Source organism: Nuphar pumila, chromosome 2, assembly GCF_984573655.1.
Source record: "Nuphar pumila chromosome 2, dmNupPumi1.hap1.1, whole genome shotgun sequence".
Lineage (NCBI taxonomy): Eukaryota > Viridiplantae > Streptophyta > Magnoliopsida > Nymphaeales > Nymphaeaceae > Nuphar > Nuphar pumila.
Window position 1 is genome coordinate 23245676 of NC_143250.1, and position 23879 is coordinate 23269554.

General features: G+C 39.3%; 1 pseudogene across 1 annotated transcript; it reads left to right on the forward strand.

Annotated features, from left to right (window-relative positions):
* Positions 1-1512: 1512 nt before the first annotated feature.
* On the forward strand, positions 1513-4783 carry LOC149845035 (cytochrome b561, DM13 and DOMON domain-containing protein At5g54830 pseudogene; annotated as a pseudogene). Its single transcript, XR_016430422.1, has one exon. The product of XR_016430422.1 is annotated as a cytochrome b561, DM13 and DOMON domain-containing protein At5g54830 pseudogene (transcript).
* Positions 4784-23879: the final 19096 nt, after the last annotated feature.

Consider the following 23879-nt stretch of genomic DNA (forward strand, 5'->3'; position numbering starts at 1 on the left):
ATGAAAAAATTAGGAAGCTAAGGCTTAAGGAAATAAAAAAAATTTAAAAAATAAAAATAAAATACAAATAAAAGCAAATGACATGGCAAGAAGCTTGCCTATTTCAAAAATTATAAAGAGAGAGGCCAACCATGGGGGTCGACCAACCCTCTTTCTCTTATAATTAGTACATATTACATATAGTATATTAAGCATATCAATTATATAACATAGGCTATACCAAATAAAATAAGAAATTAAAAAAAAAACAGAGAAAGGAGTTTAGGAAAGAGAAAAAGGAAAGGTGGTTTTAAGATTTGGAAACAAGACCATGAACAAAGCACGTGAAATGATGATATGAGTATTTATATCAGTCTGTTCTTGGCCCATGAGCAGAACAACAATCTGGAAGCAATGAGAATCACCTACTCAGGGAAGCAGATCAGGTTAGGCTGAACATGAGCGTTTTTTTGATCATGCAAACATCGTGGCCATCCGATTTGTATTTTGAAAAGCTAAAAGGTCAACAGAACTAGGTGCAGGGGCGTAGCTAGGGGGGGGGGCAGGACTGGGCTGTAGCCCAGTCCTGCCTCCCCAAACAGTTAATTTTTTTTTTTTTTTAAAAGCCCAGTCCTAGCCCTGCCCTGATTTCATATGAAATAGATTTTTATCCATTTTTTAGCCCAGCCCTGACTGCAGCAAATAGTTTGATTTGTCCATATGAAATAGATTTTTATTAATAATTGTAGCCATTTTTTATTTTATCTCAAAAAAAAAAATTTTTCGGGGGCGCTGCCCCCGAACCCCCGACTATCACACAAATACATTTTTCTTTCTACACCCCTGTTTGCCCTCCCCCCTCACATGAATCCTAGCTACGCCCCTGACTAGGTGGCATTCATCCAAAATGCAAACGGACAGCCACGATGTTAGCATGAGCAAAAAAGCTGATGTTCAGCATGACCTGATCTGCTTCCCCTACTCAGAGAGTCAATCACCTCATTTTTGTTGGCCAAAAAAAAAGTCAACATTATGATACTACCTCAGATCTTTGTCAATGAAGAGGACAGAAGAAAGTATCAACCAGTTTCAAGATGGACCACCGAAAACATTGAAAACATGGGTTTTACGTCTAAAAAAGGTGCAAGTCCACCGAAAATATTGAAAGCATGGGTTTTTTACATCTAAAAGGTGCAAGTCCATCGAATCTCAATCCAGATTTGAACGTAGATCTAACGCAAAAAAGTCTCATCAGGTAAGTTCGACATGTCCAACAACAATGTGCAAGAACCATTCGCGCACGGACAGCATCCAATCGTGATCAGTACAGACCACAGTCCAAACCCGATTTAGATCAGCCACCCCGCTACGATCTTATGACGTGTATTCCAAACCAGTTCGGATCCCGGTGCCCTTCTTGCCGAATTAGACAATACCAAAACTCAGAGCCTACGTAAATCCGAGTCCATCATGGATCCAAATTATCCCGATCCAAATACAAACCGAAATGCCGAGAGAGAGGAAAACGAGATCTGCGTTCTTTCGGCTCCTGGTTTCCACCGAAGAGAAGAGGAAGGGGAAAAAAGAAAAGAGACATCTCTCTCACTCTTCTCCGAGAAGATGGAGGGCGCGATCTGGTTCGCGAGGGTGGGCCTCCTCCTGGGGGCGGCCTTGCTGCTGATCTCGGCCCCGGCGGAGTCGGTGGCGTCATCCGGGTGCTCTCGCCCGAACCCCCTTGCGGGCTTCCAGTCGGACTTCGTCATGGTGCAGCACCAGCTCCGCGGCGTCCTCCGCGTCTCCGATGGTTGCTCCTTCTCCGTCACCGGGTTTGACATGATCACCGGCTCTCCGGACGTCCTCTGGTGGGGCGCCCCTGGCGCCGACCTCGCCAACCTCACCCTCGGCTTCCCCGTCTCAGCCCCACCCCTCGACCGCACCTTCCGCAACGCAACCCTCACGGTCCGCCTCCTCGACTTCGTCTCCTGGGACCAGTTCAGCGTCCTCGCTGTGTGGGACCGCTCCACGTTCTCCGACTTCGGCCACGTCGTCCTCCCCGGCGTCAACAACCGCTCGTCGCTTCCGCCCGCATCAGCCCCGGCTCCGGCGCCCTCTGGTGGCGATGGCTATCGTCGTGAAGGCGACACGAGGCCGGAGAAACTATTCAATTACAGCCAGCCCACCATGTTCGACAATTGCATAAGCTTGTCGCCCGATTTCCGATTGCGGTGGACTCTGAACCGTCGTCGCGATGAGCATGAGCGCGAAGAGGGCGGAACCATTGACATTGGCCTCGAGGCCGCCGTGAGCTCACAGCACTACATGGCATTCGGGTGGGCGAATCCGTCGCTGCCACCACCACCCTCCGCCGGGCTGATGCTGAATGCTGACATTGCAGTGACGGGATTCACGGAGGAGGGATTTCCCTTCGCCGACGATTATTTCATCACCAAGTACAGCGAGTGCCTTCTGAACAAGGAGGGCAGCTTCCAGGGTGTCTGCCCGGACGCCATCTACGAGAGCACCGATCCTATCGGGTCCGTGAACAACACCAGATTGATCTACGGCCACCGGAAGGATGGAGTTTCGCTGATCCGCTACCAGCGGCCACTTCGATCCTCAGATGCGAAGTTCGACATCCCCGTGGAGCCGGTTGCGAACGCCACCGTGATCTGGGCGCTCGGATTGATCCGACCACCCGACTCCCTCCGTCCATATTACCTCCCGCAGAGCCATGGCGGGGATCGGCTTGTGAATTTTGGGTATCTGTCTCTGAATGTTTCGGAGGGCGTGAATGATTGCTTCGGCCCTCTTGAGGCAAAGGATAGAGAGGACCAGGGCCTCATCGTCGCCGACGCGAAATCACCGCTAGTTGTTACTTCCGGCCCGGCGATGCATTACCCGGACCCGCCGAACCCATCAAAGGTTCTGTATATCAACAAGAAGGAGGCTCCACTGCTGCGGGTGGAGAGGGGGGTGCCCGTGAAGTTCTCGGTTCAGGCCGGCCATGATGTCGCATTGTACATTACCTCTGATCCAGTTGGTGGGAATTCATCGTCGTCAAGGAACATCTCAGAGACGGTTTATGCTGGCGGGCCTGATGTGCAGGGGGTGCCCTCGAGCCCAAAGGAGTTGGTGTGGGCGCCAGACCGGAACACACCGGACCAGGTCTATTACCAGTCCTTTTATGGTCTGAAGATGGGATGGAAGGTTCAGGTGGTCGACGGTGGTCTATCTGATATGTACAATAACAGTGTTTTCCTTGATGATCAGCAAGTGACGCTCTTCTGGACATTGGCTGAGAGCTCGATATCATTTGCAGTGCGGGGCGAGAAGAAGAGTGGGTATGTTGCAATAGGAATTGGTGCAGGGATGGTGAACAGCTTCGCTTATGTTGGTTGGATTGATTCCACTGGGAAAGGGCGTGTGAGCACTTATTGGATTGATGGGAGGGAAACCATTAACATCCATCCCACGGATGAAGAACTGAACTACGTTAGGTGCAGGTCAGAGAGTGGGATCATCACATTTGAATTCACCCGGGAATTGGCACCTGTGTGCCATTCCGGCAAGCCCGAGTGCAAGAACAAGATCGACCCAACCATCCCTTTGAGGTTGGTCTGGGCAATGGGTGCACATTGGTCCGACGATCACCTGAGCGTGAGGAACATGCATTCTGCTACCAGTAGTAGGCCTGTTCGGGTGCTCCTGATGCGGGGCTCAGCTGAGGCTGAACAGGACCTGCGCCCGGTTCTAGCCGTTCACGGCTTCATGATGTTCTTGGCATGGGGAATTTTGCTTCCAAGTGGGGTATTAGCAGCTAGATACCTGAAGCATGTGAAGGGCGACGGGTGGTACCAGATTCACGTGTACTTGCAGTATTCAGGATTAGCCATCATTTTACTTGGCGTTCTTTTTGCTGCTGCTGAATTGCGGGGATTCTCATTAAGCTCTCTTCATGTAAAATTTGGGGTAGCAGCGACCATTCTAGCTTGTGCCCAGCCAATTAATGCATCGTTTCGACCTAAGAAATCAGCTGCTGGTGAGCAGGCATCTCCGTGGCGGATATTTTGGGAATATATCCATGCCGTTACTGGGAGAGGTGCTCTTGTGATTGGTATTGCTGCTCTTGTGAGTGGGTTGAAGCACTTGGGAGATAGATATGGTGGCGAGCACGTCCAGGGGCTTAATTGGGCATTGATAATTTGGTTCTTGATTGGTGTTGCAGCAGTTATTTATCTGGAATACTCAGAAATTCGGCGAAGGAAGAGGGATGTAGTCATCAGGAGAAGTGAGTGGATATTGGGTAATGACGAGGAGGATGACTCCGTTGATTTATTGCATCCTAACAGAACGATAGCTGAGCAAGGCTCACATCCATTTCATAGGATGGAAGTTCAGTTGGAACCTCTCGGTAGATAGGTTTGCACTTTTTCTCGTCCGTTGGAACATGTATCTGCCTTCATTGATACAATTTTGACTTGATAGGGAGTAGATGTTGGTTCAAGTAGACCTGTTTGAAGGGGTCTCTTACATCTCAGCATTTTTTTCCATAACATCTACTATACCATTTTTTTGCCTTTTGGAAGATTGATCAGGATTCATGATGCTGTCATGTGTAATTTGCATACACTGTTTTTTGGGTACAGTGAGCAAGGGTTTTAATTGAGTCATACTATGTGGGAGGATTGACCTGCTGCAAATTTGTTTGTCGTATGTTATTTTGAAGAATATAGTTTTGTAGTGCAATACTTAATTGCCTGTATATTTACCGAAATAATAATCATCAGTCCAAAGTTGCTCCTGTTGTTTTTTTTTCATTCTTTCGTTTGTCATGTGAATGTGCACCTCAAATCATTGTCTTGCTAATAAGCTTTTTCAGCAAATCCCTTTCTCATGATTCAGGAATGAGCTGATGAAACTTCATAGACTACTATATACTTCTGTATATCTTTCATAACTTTTTTTAACATGTAAACTAAATCGCATCATCTGAATGTTAAAGATTGGCTCTCTAATGTTGAATTTTCTATGCTTGGTGGTTTTCATGTTGCAATATAGATCTGAATTACCAATTGAAGGGCTTTCTTTCTTTCTTTTTATCCATTCTGAACTAAAAAATTGTGATGAGATTTGGAGCATGTAATCAATCTTCACTGCTTGTTCTTTACTAGCCCATGGAAAATCTGATTTGCCTATTCAAGAAAAGAATCTGATGGATCCTTTACATTCATCATCTCTTATATTATCAATGATAAATTTAGGATTGGAGCATCTAGTTAACAACTTCAGAAAGATTCTATGTTTATAATTTTAGTTTAAAATGCTGGTCAATCTGAAATATTGTTAATCAAACTTGGTCGTGTAAGGTTGTAAGTCAAGGTTGTTAAGTTCACCATGTTATTTGTCACAACCCAAACTAGGTGGTGTATGTTATTGTACTACATCACAAAGTGATCTTAAAATCCATCTTGTGAATTTTGATTGATAAGGAAATTTGGAAATTTGAGGGAAGTTATGAAAAGACGTAATTGAAAATAAAAGGTTTGATTACTAGATGGCTCCAAATAATTAAGGCAATAATTTTTTGGCCCGAATTCGAATGACATTTAACTATTTATGATGTTTGCTTGTTGAAATATCTTGAACATGCGGGAAAATTCTGTAAGCCACTTGGGGAATGTTTGCTTGACCCCAAATGAGCTTGTTTGCCTCATTTCTTAGGTGCACGAATTCAAAATCACGTTTGGGGCCATTTTATTCACATGTTATTCCAAATTGCATCCACTCTGTGCTTTGCAATCATATGTTTCTGAATCACATGAGATCATCTCATCTGATTTCAGATAATATGAGATGCAAGCAAACATGCCCCTAAGGACCTCTTTCTCCAAATGCAAACCAAAGAAGCTCTTCACCATTCTGCAATTGTCAAAAGAGGTTGGAGTCCATCGAGCAGAGAAACCCTAAAAGCCTGAAATACTCCTTTTACTGAGAATCCTAGAAAAAACTAAGTTAAATATGAAAATAAAGCTTTGGTGGTGAATAGGATCTAAACAGCCCTAATGCATACATAGTATACATGCGTACTTACATGTATATAAATTTTCATCCTAAGTGCTTGGCCCTTTCGAGAGTATAAAATAATAGAAAGAAAACTAGAGAGTCATTTTCCATTTGTGGGGGTCTCTTTTTTGAGTTGGTCTCCTGCTAATACATATTTTAATTTTTTGCAACCATAATATAAGATTGTGTAGTCAAAAGCACATTTGGTCGCTTGAGTAGTTGATTGGTCAACCTAGTGGTGCCTAAGTGCAAGTGTTTTATGCGGCCACTGCCTAGGCAAGCTAGGTTTAGATTTAAACCAACACCATCCCTCTCTCTCTCTCTTGCATGTTCTTCTTCTTCTTGTCTTTCTGTTCTTCTCCGAATCAACATTGGGCATAGCTAGGTTTTGAGTTGGTCTCCCGTCTTAGAACCTTAGAGGAGCTTCAATGGCTACTGAAAAATCTCCAAGAAAGAGAAAAGAAAGAAGAGGAAGAAGCCGAAAGAATAGGAAAGAAGAAGAATAATAAGAAAGAGACCTCTTTCTTTCTTTTTTTCCCTTTTTTATTTTAGAAAACCCAACAAGGGGGGGGGGGGGGGGGGGAGGGCGTCCCCATCTTTAGAGTTCCAACCCTAATGGTATTTTAATTAGGGTTGATCCCTAAGAGTTATATTAAAAATATACTAACAATATTTTAATTAATTAAGTAATTTATTTAATTAACTAATATTTTAATCTTACTTAATTACTAATAAATTTAATAAATCATGAATCTACTAGGGATGGGCGTCCCACCGTCTCTAGAGCCTTCTAGGGTTTTAAAAGACTCTCTAAGGTCTGGAGTGAATCTCACTTGGGTCTAAATCCAACAATAACCTGATCCAAAAACTCGATCCAGATTCAAAACCCGATCCAGATCCAAAAATCTAGTTGGGTCAGATCTAAGAACGAAACAAAAAGATCCAAAACCAAAACCAAATTAAAGATTCATATTCAAACATAAGATCTAAATCCATATTGGATCCAAACTCAGGTTTGGATCCAAACCTAACTCATCCAAGATCCAAAATATCTCTCTCTATATATAAATCATTTATTTTCTTGTTTAGTCAACATATTTTAAAATTTATAATTATTCTTGTAATTTTCTTCATAACTTGAGTCTTAATTTCATAATAATTCAAAATCAAGAAAATCAAGAAATCCAACAAATTGCATTTTCTTGAACTATCCAAAATAGTCTAATTGGATCTTCTACAAGATCTATAGCTCAAAACGATTCTAACTAGAGTTCTAATTCAACCTAAATTTTTGAATTTCACTTGAATTTAACCTTATTTTAGGTTGATTTTAAAAGTTAAACTAAACAAAATCACAGATGTTATATTCTACCTCCTTTAAAGAAATTTCATCTATGAAATTTAGTACTTACTCGAATAAGTGAAGATATTTCTTCCTCATACTGCTAAAGTGATAGAACCTTGGGGATATAAGATTTGGTATACAGGAATAAATAGGAATAGGAATGGAGTAGGGATTGTTATGAGTCGTCAGTTTATAGATAATGTAGTGGAGGTCCGTAGGAAGGGTGATAGAATTTTACTTATTAAATTAGTACTAGGTACGGATATTATTAATATTATTAGTGTTTATGCACCTCAAGTAGGTTTAGATGATTCCATTAAGCATCAATTTTGGGAAGATTTAGATGGAGTAGTACAAGAGACATCTTATGGAGAAAAGCTTTTCATCGGCGGTGACCTTAATGGACATGTAGGCATTAGTAGGGATGGATTTGAGAATATCCATGGAGGCTATGGTATAGGAGAAAGAAATGAAAGTGGAGAAAGGATTTTAGATTTTTGTTTGTCCTATGATATGATCTTAGCAAACACTTGGTTTAGGAAGAGGGAGTCTCACCTAGTAACATTTAAAAGTGGGGTTAATACGAGTCAGATAGATTTTTTCCTACTTAGAAAGAGAGATAGGGGTTGTTGCATCGATTGTAAGGTTATACCAGGAGAAAGTGTAGCTACACAACATAGAGTCTTAATTTTAGATCTTAGAATTAGACAATGCCGCAAAAGGGATAGACATAGGATAGATCCTAGAATTAAGTGGTGGGCACTGAAAGGAGCTAAACAAGGAATGTTTGTAGAGCAGGTAGTTAAGGAAGTTGATTGGTGTCTCGAGGAGGATTCAGAATCAATGTGGAATAAGATAGCGGGTGGTATGAGAAAAGTAGCTAAGGAGGTATTGGGTGAGTCTAAAGGCGGTGCACCACTAGGTAAGGATACATCATGGTGGAACGAGGATGTCAAATTAGCTATTAAGGTTAAAAGAGAGTGTTATAGAAATCTAAGTAAGAGTCGTGATAATGAGAATTTGGAGAAGTATATGATAGCAAAGAAGGAAGCTAAAAAAGTTGTTCGAAACGCGAGGGCTAAGGTATATAAGGAGGTTTATGACAAGTTGGATACCAAAGAAGGCGAGAAGGATATTTATAGGCTTGCAAAGATGAGAGATAGGAAATCGAAGGATTTGGGTATGGTTAGATGTATCAAAGATGAAACGCAAAGGGTTTTAGTCAAAGATGAGGAGATTAAGGAGAGATGGAAAGATTATTTTGATAAGCTATTTAATGATAGTCATGCTCAAGATCTTGGAGACTTCTCCATTCCTTTTCATGAGATAAATCGTGACTTCATGCGCAAGATTCAAAAGAAAGAAATTGCAGAGGCTTTGAAGAAAATGAAATCAAGAAGGGCAGTTGGCCCAGATGGTATACCTATCGAGGCTTGGAAATGCTTGGGAGAGAAAGGTTTAGAATGGTTGACAAATCTTTTTAACTTGATTTGGCGAACAAATAAGATGCCTAATGAGTGGAGGAAGAGTACTTTGGTGCCTTTATATAAGAATAAGGGTGATATACAAGATTGCACAAACTATCGTGGTATAAAACTCATGAGTCATACTATGAAACTTTGGGAGAGGGTGATTGAGTCTAGGTTGAGGAAGGTTGTCATGATATCGGAGAATCAATTTGGTTTTATGCCTGGAAGATCAACTATGGAAGCTATACATCTTCTTAGACAACTTATTGAAAGATATAGAGAGAGGAACAAAGATTTGCATATGGTTTTTATTGATTTAGAGAAGGCATACGATAGAGTACCTAGGGACGTTCTCTGGTGGACAATGATGAAGAAAGGTGTTTCTCTCAAGTACATTAGTATAATTAAAGATATGTATGAAGGAGTAGTAACCAATGTCCGCACTTGTGGAGGGGTGACAACCAATTTCCCGATAACGGTTGGGTTACATCAAGGATCTGCTTTAAGCCCTTTCCTATTTGCGATAGTGATGGATGAGCTTACGAGATCAATTCAAGAAAATGTACCGTGGTGTATGTTGTTTGCTGATGATATTGTTTTGATTGATGAGTCTAGAGCTGGGGTTAATGCTAAGTTAGAATTATGGAGACAGACATTGGAAGCTAGAGGTTTTAAGTTGAGTAAGAGTAAGACTGAATATATGGAATGTCGGTTTAGTAAGCAACGAAGTAGTGAAGCTTGGTGAGCAAGATATACCGGTGAATGATTATTTCAAATATTTGGGATCCATCATTCAAAAGTATGGAGAAATTGATGGAGATGTAAATCATAGGATAAAGGTTGGGTGGATGAAATGGAAAAGTGCTACTGGAGTGCTGTGCGATCGTAGAATGCCATTGCGGTTGAAGGGAAAGTTTTATAGGACGACTATTAGACCCGCTTTACTATATGGTACGGAATGTTGGGCTGCCAAGAGACATCATATTCAAAAAATGAGTGTAGCTGAGATGCGGATGCTTAGATGGATGTGTGGAAATACAATAAAAGATAAGATTCGGAACGAAGAGATACGTAAGAAGGTAGGTGTTGCACCCATTGAAAATAAGATGCGAGAGAATCGTTTACGGTGGTTTGGACATATTCGGCGAAGGCCTAATGATGCTCCAGTTAGAAGGTTGGAGAAATGGGAAAATATATTAGTTAAAAGAGGTCGGGGTAGGCCTAGGAAGACTTGGATGGAGATGATAGGAAAGGATATGAATGCTTTGAACCTCACCGAGGACATGGCGTTGGATAGAAATGATTGGAGGAAAAGGATTCATGTGGAAGACCCAAAATGAATTTCTTTTTTGGTTCATATCGCTGACCCCAATTGTTTTGGGATGAAGGCATAGTTGTTGTTGTTTTTGTTGTTGTATTTCTTCCTCATACTGGCCTCTGGATCCCATGTATACTCCTTAATACCATGGTGTTGCCAATGCACCATTACTAAGGGATCGATCTTCGATCTCAACACCTTCTCTTTATGGTCAATAATTTTAATAGGTTGATCTTCAACGGTCAAATCTTTCTGAATCTCAATATTCTGATACTGGATCACGTGTGATGGGTTAATTACATATTTCCTTAGCATCGACACATTAAATACATTATAAATCTGTGAATACTGAGATAGCAACTTTAACCGGTAAGTTGTTGTGCCAATCCTCTCTAGGATCTTAAACAGTCCTACATACCTGAGACTGAGCTTTCCTTTCTTACCAAATCTAAAGACACTCTTGGTAGGAAACACTCATACAAACATGAAATCTTCTACCTCAAATGTGAGCTCTCTATGTCGTCGGTCTGCATAACTCTTTTGTCTGCTTTGAGCTACAAAAAGTCTGTCTCGTATTTTATGTACCTACTCAATGTAATGCTCAATCACCATTGGTGCATCAACTGACCTTGCACCAACCTCATCCCAGTAGACTGGTGATCTGCACGATCGTCCACACAGTACCTCGTAAGGTGCCATCCCTATACTGGTGTGGTAACTGTTGTTATAGGCAAACTCTGTCAACACAACATGTCTATCCCACTCGCCTCTCCAGTCCAGAACACACGCTCTCAACATGTCCTCCAAAGTCTAGATCGTCTGCTCTGACTGTTCGTTTGTCTAAGGATGGAAGGTTGTACTAAACTTCGACTTTGTACCCACGATCTTCTGTAACTGTTCTCAAAACTTAGATATGAATCTCGAATCCCTGTCTGATATAATCGATAGTGACACCCCATGCAATCACACTATCTCTTGCACGTATAAGTCTATCAGACTCTCCAAAGATTGACTGATCTTGATCGAAAGAAAATGGGCCAACTTGGTGAGTCGATCCACGATCACCCAAATCGCATCCTTACCCCTGTGGGTCCTCTATCTTGATCTGCTGACATGTTAAACATCTAGACACATACTCAGCTACTTCCCTCTTCATACCAATCCACCAGTAATTTCTTTATAGATCCTTGAACATCTTAGTACTACCAGGGTGGATGGTGTACTTGCTCTGATGAGCCTCATGCAATAAGTCGCCTTTAATCTGCAGGTCATTTGGCACCCATAGTCTGTGTCTGAACCGAATGCTTTCGTCCTCCTCTAAGTGTAGTGATGCCTGGTTCTGCTTGCACATGTCTAACATCTGCAAGAACTATGGATCATCTTTCTGCTTCTCGATAATTTGCTCCATCAACTCGATCCTTACTGCCATGCTATATAAGGAAATTCTTTCTTGATTTGATCCAAATGGATTCCACTCAATGAGGTCTTTGGTCAAACTCCATAAACCAGACAAGTCACTTTTCGCCTTATGACTAAGAGCATATGCTACTCAATTTGCCTTTCCTGGGTGGTAGGCAATCGTGAACTTATAATCCTTTACGAATTCCAACCATCTGCGTTGCTGCATATTCAACTCCTTCTGAGTAAAAAGATACTTAAGGCTCTTATGATCAGTGAATACCTCAAACTACTCACTTTACAAATAGTGCCTCCAAATCTTCAATGCGAACACAACCACGGCTAACTCAAAGTCATGATTAGGATAATTCCTCTCATGTACCTTCAACTGACGGGAAGCATAAGCTATCATTTTTATATGATGCATAAGAACACCTCTCAAACTTATACCTGAGGCATCCGTGTAGACTACGAACCCTCCTTGCCCTGATGGCAAGGTCAGCACTGGGGCTGTCGCGAGCTTCTCCTTTAGAGTCCTAAAGCTCTCTTCGCACTTGGTGTCCCATATAAACTTAGTTTTCGTTCATAGTAACTTTGTGATAGGCAGGGCAATCCGGGAAAATTCTTGAATAAAATACCTCTAGTACCCTGCTAACTCAAGAAAACTATGTATCTCAGTGATATTCTTCGATGGTTCCTAATCTAGTATTGCTGCCACCTTCAATATATCAACAAAAATAATTAATAATGATAACTTAACACAAGTTGGGGATACAAAATTGATCACTTACCTTGGAAGGATTCACAGACACTACGTCCTTTGAGATCACGTGGCCCAAGAACATGACCTCCTCGAGCTACAATTCACACTTAGAGAACTTAGCATATAACTAATATTTTCTAAGGGTCTGTAATACTATCCTCAGGTGATCTCTATGATTCTCCATGCTCTCTGAATAAACTAGGGTATCATCTATAAACTACAAATTGATCCAAATACAGTCTAAATATCTGGTTCATGAGATCCATAAATGCTGCCAGGGCATTTGTAAGCCCAAAGGGCATAACTATAAACTCATAGTGCCCATAACGCATTCTGAATGTCGTCTTGAGAATATCTCCCTCTAATCTTCAATTGATGATATCCAGACTGCAGATTGAGCTTGGAAAATACCTTTGAAACACCAATAACCCAATTAAAAGATCCAAAATCAATGTTATTAATTAGGGTGTAATATTAAAAACTCTCTAATTTAAATTTACCTTGATTCTCTGAAGCTGGTCGAACAAGTCTTCAATCCTCGGTAACGAGTACTTATTTTTTACAGTCGTATAATTAAGCATCCTATAATCAATGCATAACCTCATTGATCTGTCCTTCTTTACGAAAAGGATTGGTGCTCCCCATAGTGAAACACTAGGTCGAATAAATCCCTTAACAAGCAACTCCTGTAATTGCTTCTTTAGCTCCTCCAACTCAGATAGTGCCATCCGATAAGAGGCTTTAGAGATTGGAGTCATTTCAGGCACCAACTCTATAGCGAAGTCAATCTCCCGAGTAGGAGGTAGCCTAGGTATCTCCTCAAACCCATTCACCACATTCAGGTTTCTCAAGCTAGTTGGTCTAGGCTCCAACAAGGTAACACTGGCCAAGAAGGCTTCACAACCATTCTTGACCCATCACTAAGCCTTTAGGGCTGAGATCAACTTAACCTTCTTCAAAGGCTTCCCTGCTCGGTACTCTCAGATAGGGTGAGCTGGATGCATAAACTTGATCTTCCTATTACGGCAATCAATATAAGCATAATGCTCATATAGCCAGTCCATCCCTAGGATGACATCTTACACAATCATATCCAAAATAATTAGGTTGGCAGGTAGGTTCTGCCCAACAATACTAACCTCTATCTCAGGCAAAAACTTTTGAGCAATAAATCTATCACTCGAAGGCATTATGATCTCAAGTACATAGCCCAAAATCATAGGAGGTAGGTTTAACATACAAGCAAACCAAGTAAAAACAAAAGAATGGGTTTCTCTCGAATCAAAGAAGACCCTAGCACTAAAGCCTGCAATGCCAACTATGTAAAAAATAGTAAAGAAAATAAATGCGTTTATACTAAACTCCCCATGCAGTGTCCCTAGCATATTTCTAAGTTCACACATCACACTTCAATTTTCAAGCAATAAAATATCAAAAGAAATCATGAATAAGCTGGATCATATTTATAATGATGACCGGATGGTCGATGGGTCAAGAGTCACCATTCTTTTACTTAGGCTCTGATACTAAGTCTGTAATGCCCCAATTTTGAAACAAAAAAATTTAGGATTTTTTTTTAATTCCTTTATATGATTTTTAAGAATACAGCAAAAACTTTTTTTAGATTTGGTTCAAACCTTGGGCAGGTTACAGTTACCAACACACACTTGAAAGACAAGAATGATTAAACCAAATCATTAACTAAATTGTAATAAATCAAATACGAGTCTTTCAAACATCAGAGTTTACAGGACTAAATAAAAATAATAAATTAAATAGATTCATTTAGTCCCTCCAACAAGCTTAAAGGAATACGAGTCTCTTGATGCCACTCTGAGCCTCTTGTCATCACCCTTTAGCTTATTCATTACCTAAAATATTAAAATATAGGGGCATTAGCCACAACCCGAGTAGAAAACACCCTACACATAGGCATGAAAATAATATAAGTTCATAAAACATATATCTTTCCTAATATGCTAAAAAACATGTCATAGCATATAAACCCAACACAGTTAATGATTACAACACTAATAATTTAATCATGTAAGATTTCGTAATAATTCAATCTTACCATAAAGTGATGTACCTGCATAATCATTAGTCAATAAACAATAATCAAATGGTTGATGTATGCCAACATATGCAAGAACTAGAAATTTTACAAGACATGCATAAAAATTTATGCCAACATTCAATGAACCATTTAACCACGGGTGAACTTAATCTAATGCATTGTTTTTCTTTTTTTTCTTAAAGGGTACACGCTCAAGACTTAATCCTGACTCAATAATCAGATGGGGGTTTATTATGATATGTATTTTAATTAACCCATCGATTCAAAGAGTCAGGCCAAACATCCACTGAAGCGGTCTTTAACTGAGAGAGAAATTTATAGTAGTCTAGAGAATTGATTCCTACTCTATAGAGCGTGAATATATACCTAGGATAAATTGATAGCCCCAACCCCCTGCACCGACAATTGGGAGCCCAAGAGGTGTCAATGCTCTCAAACCATGTCAGTCGACAAGTGTACCTCCTACCCTCCCTAAGGTAGGCCACCACAATAAATGAGTTATTTGGTGTTATTTATATTGGGTCCAACTACAACACTAGGTGCACTCCGCACGAGGCTCAATAGCCCAAGCTTCGCTATGAGCAACTCAACAAACCACGGCCTCATAAGGCAACAACCCACACCTCCTACAGTCAATAAGGTGTCCTAATATAGCTCATTTGAACCCAACTTAAGGTATGTATTCAACTTAAGGAGCACCCAAAAATATCTTAAGGTATGTAATCACATTAAGGAGTACCCAAGAGTATCAAGGTATGTATTCAACTTAAAGAATACCCAAGAGTCCAGTTAAAGTGTGTGTGTATATGAGCATGTATAATAAAGCCAAACCAGGTACTCATGAGCGCCCCACGGGTTGTACCGAACCTAACTCGCATTCGAGCCCCATGTATGCATGCTTTACATGACTTACAACATATCACACTACATAATGCATAAGACGTATTTCAATTTAGCATGAACCATAAATTTTATAACATAACACATGCATACCATTTGGTATAATTATCATGCTCAATTCTCATGTTTAATATGCAGTTTCATATGCCATCATGCTCAAATAATTCACATACATATATACATCATATTCATGACAAATTTTATATTAACATACGTATGATTAACATCTCATATCAAAATCAAGCACATGATTTTAAAGATAAAATTTCACAAGTCATGATATTATCTAAAATAAAAAACTGTATAATATCAGAATCTCCATGTTCATGGGTCTGACAGACCATCAAAATAAATAGATATAGCTCTATAAAACTTCACCAACATGTCAGAGGATATTAGATTTCAATTCCAAGTGGTAGATCTAAAAAAATAATTTTTTTGCTCGTATGGACCCGAAACTATTTTTCTATTCTTGACAGAACCTTTTAGAATCTTGCTTTCCAAAGAAGCAGTCACCAGGATCAATCCGAGAGGGATTTTGTCCTCTCAATTTTTTTTGAAGAAAAAATATAATTATTAGCTTTCAGAATCATCTAAGTTTGTCAGAAAACTCCATCATATTATTTTTTTAGGTTTTCTGGACCGGACTCTGCCTGAGACAGTTTCAGATCCAAGTTTTATGCTAAATCTTGAATCTTTCATGATTTGTGTGAGCCTTCAAGATTTATAAAAAATAAAACTTATTTTTCTTTTATTTTTTTAAGATCTATTCATATGATGTGAATGACATATCCAAAAGTTAGTCATTAACTCAAAATCATTGATTTATTAAACTTTCTGCAAAACTGACTGTCAAGAATCACTCTGCACGCAGGACAAATTTTCTATCTTGGGTTGCTGCAGCCATAAGCCTCACTTTAGTTCTACCAACAAGGGCCAATATTTTTCTGAGACACCTCTCAGATGTCTATAAGGTCTCTATAACAAGGGCCAATATTTTTCTGAGACACCTCTCAGATGTCTATAAGGTCTCTATAAAAGGGTTTGACCATTGGTGATCTGATTTGAGAGGTAGAATTATTTTACTATGATGGATCGATCAAGAACATCAAGAAAATATGAAAAATATACTATAAATCATGAGAAAACCAAGAAAACTCAAACATCATCATGAAATAACGATTTTTAATCATGCATCAACCCATGGACAATATCTAAACAACATCTACAGTCACAAAAAGATGTCATATGATCATTATACATGCTTTAGAATCAAAACTATCAAAATAAATCATGATTTTTGCACAAAACAACTAGTTTAAGATGCTAGCATGCAAAAACATCATGAAACGTATAAAATAAATTTGCAAAGATATGATTCATAATGTAAATACATGTAAGAAAGTAAATATATATCCATTCATGCTGAAAATAAAGATTTAACCATCTAAAATTATGTTGGAACACAAAACTATGTGTTTCGGGTTACCCGATTTCCTCGTTTAGCCATCTGGGCATAGATTTACTAAAAATAATTTTGTAGATTTATTTTAAAATATGGTATTGAATTAAAAATACTTTTAAAACATTTTTCAAACCTATTCTAGATCTGATCCACCCTAGATCAGCCCATAGAATTGGCAAGATGCACGATTTATGTGTTTGCGTTCAATCTATGCTACGTGTAGGTTGAATCCTACCTTAATCGAGTTCTTGAACGTAGATTGACCTTTGTCTCCTATCATAGAACCTTAGAAGAGCTTTAATGGCTGCTAAAAAAACTCCAAGAAAGAGAAAAGAAAAAAGAGGAAGAAGAATAAAGAATAGGAAAGAAGAATAATAATAAGAAAAAGACCTCTCTCTTTTTTTTTTAGAAAACCCAACAAGGGAGGGGGGGGGGGGGGGGAGGGGGTGTCTCCATCCTTAGAGTTCCAACCCTAATGGTATTTTAATTAGGGCTGATCCCTAAGAGTTATATTAAAAATATACTAACTAATATCTTAGTTAATTAAGTAGTTTATTTAATTAACTAATATTTTAATCTTACTTAATTACTAATAAATTTAATAAATCATGAATCTACTAGGGAGAGGCATCCCACCCTCTCTAGAGCCTATATGTGTTCTAAGGCAGTAAAAACTTTCATAGTGATTCAATCATGCATATATGTGTTCTAAGGCAATAAAAAAAGTTCATAGTGATTCAATCATGCATATATGTGTTCTAAGGCAGTAAAACAATTTCATAGTGATGAAATCATGCTTATATGTGTTCTAAGGTTGTCAAAAAACTTTCATAGTGATTCAATCATGCATATATGTGTTATAAGGCAGTCAAAAACTTTCATAGTGATGAAATCATGCTTATATGTGTTTTAAGGTTGTCAAAAAACTTTCATAGTGATTCAATCATGCATATATGTGTTCTAAAGGTGTCAAAAAAATTCATAGTGATTCAATCATGCATATATGTATTCAATCATGCATATACTAGCTTGAAATCTAACGACATGAAACAAATTACATGAATCTTTATACCTGACGGGTACCAAAGCTCATATTGAATGCAGACGAAATTCCCTTGTCCTGAAAAAAGTTACATAACTCATTATGGACAAGGTTGAGAATGACTTCATGTAAAAAGTTACACATTTTATCCTCAAGACGGTAACAGACACCATCTCAAGATATGCAGGGTCAATCAGATAGTGGGAGTTGATGCTGGCGGAAGAACTCTGAGAGCCCTGGCTGCAGGAGGCAACGACTGGTGTGGTGTTCATGTTACTCTCAAACCCGAACACACGATCATTTTTGGGTTTACCGGTTGCAGTCACCCATGCTGCAGGATCAAAAGGTGGATGCTGAGTAGAGTCATCGCCATATCGCTCTATCATCTACTGCTCGTATGACTCCTACAAGGTAATTATTATAATATGAATTAATAATTGAGAATTATAATATTTATGATAATGTAATTCATAGTAACTTGTATATTATAATGTTTATCAATATAATAAATACATACCGATGTCGCTCTCGCTTTCTCTGATATAAACTCTCCCGTGCTCTTACGTTTATGTATTTCAATAAACACATCCTTGTAAGGCACAATGCCTCCTTTTTCTGCTTCCTGCAAGGTTAAAGGATAAAAAAAATAATTAAAAAGTACGCAGAAATACTTATAAATTTGACAATATATATTGATGAGTTACCATTTTCTTCTGGAGGCTCCCAAAAGTCCTAGATCCACCTGTGTGTAGATGAGCATCAGACATCTTTGCTCAGTTTTGTGCAGTCTTTGCTGAGCGGTTTCAAAATTCATTGCTCGTCCACTTGTCACACATTCTCTCCCAATAATTTCTCTTGGTAGTAGAGGGGCCATGACCCTTCCATTGCAGCGAATAATCTATCCCACCAGCTGCTTTTATTCGTTTAGTCTTCATATTGTGCATCATTTCGGCAAATCGACTGGCAGTCACCTTCTGCCACACTACCCTCACATCCTTATCCTTGTTCGTAGTCGCGAAGCGATACAAATACTTTCAGAAAGTTAATACACATGACTATAATAAAAAATTAAATATGAAACACATTAGTTATGATAAATGATTGCATACTATGAATGAGGACAATAATCTGTCCAATACCTCCTTTGGGTACTCTTTTCATTGAGCGACCGGTCCTGAAAGATACTGAAGTAGTGACTTTCTAATTTCTCGTATCTTGTGGCTTGAACCTCGCACTGCACATGAATTGATACACATTAACAATTGACTGTCGATATATACTATTTATAAGATAAGTATTGGACAAGTGACAATGAAATACTTACGGTCGACTATCGATATACACTATTTAATAAGTCATCGTGTGTCAGACTGAGAAGATCCTGCATCCGACATTGTCTCGTGATGTGTATGAGTAGCTGGTGTAGGTGGGTCATGTGTAAGCGAAACATCACCTATAGAATAATGAGTTAGAAATTCACACAATGTACATTTAAACTAATCAAGTATATAATTATTTAAATGATATACCTATCAAAGCATTACGTGAAGACGACCAATTAACATATTGTTGTTTACACGGAAAGAATGCATGTCATTGTCGTTACCAACTCTTTCAACCATGCCATAAACTTATTTTCACGTTCTTTTTGTAATTCTGAATCAGTGAGATAGGGAAGTTCTCTTCGCAACTCCAGATCAAATTGTCTGCACTTAACAAATAATTATATTACCAAACCATTTACGTAGAGAACTTAGTGTAACATGTTATGTATACTTAATCAATGTAGGGGTCGATCTCTGAGCAATTAAAAAGGATATAGATTTGTGTTGCATCTTGCTCTCGATCTTCCAAGAGTCTTGACCGACAACTGTCAAATGCATTCCCAAGTGGTTTAAATATCGATAGTTTGTCAGTCATAATAACTTGTTCTCCATCATCATTACAAGGTGGGCAAGTGTAACGTATTGGAATGTGAGGCTCAAAGTACATAGATGAGAAATTTGAAATCTCTTCTAAAATGTACGCCTCATAAATTGAACCCTCCACTTTTGCTTTATTTCAAACCTTTTTTTTGAGGTCAAACATGCATCTGTCAACAATATACATCTCATAATACAATAAATTTTCAATAGCATTAAAGAGAAAAATATAAAAAAAAATTTACCTTTCAAATGGGTACATCCACTGATATTGCACATGACCACCAACCCTAAGTTCATATGGAAAGTGTATTATCACATGTTCCATAACATCGAAAAATGCTGGAGAAAATATCTTTTCTAGTTGACAAATAGTAGTGACGACAAAATCCTTTAGATTCTTTACCTCAATTACTACAACTTTCGATGCACACAATGTTCTAAAAAATTGACTCAACTCGGATAATACCCCTATATAGGTTTGTCTAACATATCATGGAATGTTAGGAGAATCAATCGTTGCATGATAACATGACAATCATAGTTCTTCAACTGATATAATTGTCCCTCGTCTATCTTCACAACCCGAACAATGTTAGAGACGTATCCATTTGGAAATCTCAACTATCTCAACCACTGGCATACCTGCCTTACTTGATCTGGTCGAAGCACATACCTTGCCTTTGGTTTCAGTAGTTTGCCATTATACTCTTTGAGTTTCAATTCTAGTCTGTTACATATTACTTTTAAATTTATACGAGTCTTCGGATTATCCTTCATTTTTCCTTTGACATTCATTATCGTATTGAACATATTATCAAACACATTTTTCTCCACATGCATCACATCCAAATTATGTCGTATCAATAAGGTCAACCAATATGGTAGTTTCCAAAATATAGATTTCTTTGCCCAACTGTGATCCTTTCTAAATCCAAATAAGGGCCTCATACTATGAGCATCTGTCAGTCCATATGAAAAGTATTGCAATCATCTTAAAATCTCTATGTCAGACAACCATGTAGGTGAACCTTCTATTTCAGTTGTGCCTACTTTGAACGCATTTCTTTGTCGTCAGAACGGATGGTCGCTGGGTAGAAATCGACGGTGACAATCAAACTAATATGACTTCCTTCCATGCGTCAATCTAAAAGATTTTGTATCCTCCATGCATTATGGACATGCCAACCTCCCATGTGTGATTCAACCAGATAACATACCATATGTAGAAAAATCACTAATTGTCCATAGAACAACATCCTTCATATTAAAGTTTTATTTTTTGTGGGCATCGTACGTGAGAACACCATCATCCCATAGTATTTTCAGTTCATCAATCAATAGCCTTAAATATACATCAAGATTTTGGCTCGGAGACGTCGGACCAGAGATCAATAGAGACAAGAAAAGATTTTGATGCTTCATATACAAGCTTTGAGAAAGGTTGTATGGAGTGACAAATACTGGCCAACACGAGTATGGGGTTGATCTACCCCCAAATGGATTAAATCCATCTATACATAAACTAAGCCTAACATTTCTCGCTTCCATTGCGAAGGTCTGATGAGTACAATCAAAGTGCTTTCAAGCTTCTGCCTCAACAAGATGTGTGATCTTTTCTTCATCATGTCGAACTTTATTTGCATGCCATATCATGTGTGTAGCTATCCTCGAAGACATATACAATCGTTGCAATCTAGGGGTGAGAGGGAAGTAGCGAAGCGACTTGTATGTCACTTCTTTTGACCTCGTACTACTATTGCCCCTTGTCTTTGGCTTGAACCGAGAATGTTCACATGACAGACATGATCTGTTATTTTCTTAATCTTTGAAATACAACATGCAGTGATTTGGACAAGCATCTATCTTTTGATACCCCATACCTAAAGCATTGACCAGAACCTTTGCACGATAGAAATTTTGTGGCAATTTCTCATCTTTGGGCAACATACTCTTCACAATAAAGCATAGACAGTCAAAACATGATTGACTCAAATTATACTCAGACTTCAAATTCATTAGTTGAAGAACTACATATAAGATAGTGTGACTCTTGCAACCATTCCAAAGTGGCTTATCATCATCTCTAAATAAATCATAAAATCTACTAGCTGCATCGGTTGTTACTTCTTCCTCTACCCCAGTTGGTACATCACTAGGACTCATAGCAAAACCCAGTTCTGGTCTTGCGATATCAAATATCAAATCCACATATGGATTATTGTGCACCACATCCACCCACGCGTCAAAATTGTTTCAAAATTCTTCACCATGAAGCATCAAATTCTGATAATCACTTACAAAACCCTTTCTGTGTAGGTGATGTCTAACGCTATGAGGTTCTGCAAATTGATTGTTCTTACACATCGTGCAAGGGCACCTGATCCGACCTGTGGAATCCACTGTACTGACACTTGCCATTGCAAATTCAATAAAACTGTCAACACCATCCATATATTCAAACGCTACCTCATTGTCAACTATCATATGGTACATCCATTCACGGTTTGCAGTCATTTTGTCCTATGATGTAACAGATATTATCCTAACCAATTAAAAGAGAATCATAAGAATGGTATGATGAAGAAAATATCAAATTTATCATGTATTTGTGGTAGATGTATATATATATATATATATATATATATATGATGTCATTCAATTACAAGAACAATGATGCATGCATTGATGACTTAATATTTTCATGTGCAAGACCATTCATTTGAAGCATGTTTGAAGCATTGATAACTTATCATTCATTTTCATGTGCAAACTCATTCATAACATGATGCATTCATTTGAAACATGTTTTCATGATATAATTTCACATGGAAGACATAATCAAATTGAAAATAACTTCATGTAAGAATGAATATAGTTACATCAAACATTGCAATACATTCAAATCAATCATATCAAAACAATGTCAAACATGTATCTGCAATACACTCCAATATCCTGCTAACTACTACCATGACTAGCATGAAATCCGAAGTCCAAAAATAAGAGCACTTCTATTTTCATACATTAAAATCATGCTCAGCATGATCCATCAAAGCATCCCTAGATATCCACAACTAAGTGAGTGTGTGGACAAAAAATTGTCGCATCCAAGAAATTAAATAACCTATGATGCGCTTGCATTACTTACTCACCACGAGTATTTACTTGATTTGCATGTTATTGCCTTTGCATTTTTTTTATTTCTTTTTGCATTTTATTTTTAGCCGCATACGATGCTTAGCACTAAGCATCGCACAATTAGCTCAGCTACGCACCTGCAAAGCACAATTATATACGACCAAGAAAAAAAAGAGAGGGGGCGGGGGGCGTTAGGTCCGATGACCCCTGTCGAACCAAGACAAAAAAAAGGGTGGGGGGCATTAGGGCCGATGGCCCATGCTGAAGACAAAAAAGGGGGTGGGGGGCGTAGGGGCCAAAGGCCCCTGCGGCTCTTGAAAAGGAGGAGGCAGGGGCCGATGGCCCCTACCAGACCAAGACGGATAAAGGGGGAGGGGGGGGGGGGGCAGGGCCCGATGGCCCCTGTCGGACCAAGACTAAAAAGAGGGATGGGGGTTGCAGGGGCCAAAGGCCCCTCCTGCTCTTGAAAAGGAGGAGGCAGGGGTCGATGATTCCTATCAGACCAAGACGAAAAAAAAGGAATAAGAAGAAGACAACACAAGGAGAGAGAGGGATCATCTGAGGGAGAGGGAGCGCGGACGACGATGAGAGGGAGCACATACGGGGGGCTCCGGCGATTGAGGAGGCTCGAGAGGGAGAGAAACCAAGAGGGAGGATGGGTGAGGTGACCTGATAGGGTCGGTCGCCCAGCGAGGAGGCACCGATGGAGCTGCCAAAAAAGGGACGACGATGGTCAGACATGAGGATCGACAGAGACATGAGGGTTAGGGTTCAATTTGGGGAAAATCAGAGAGAGAGGAGAGAGAATGTCACGGATTAGACGGACTTATATAAAAAATAGCGACGGATTAGCGACAAAAACATTCTGTCTCAAACTCCGTCGCTAAGTAGCGATGAAAAACTTATGTCGCTAATCCGTCGCTACGTTGCGACGGAGTTTGACACGAAACTTTTTCGTCGCTAATCCATCGCTAATTAACGATGGAGTATGAAACAA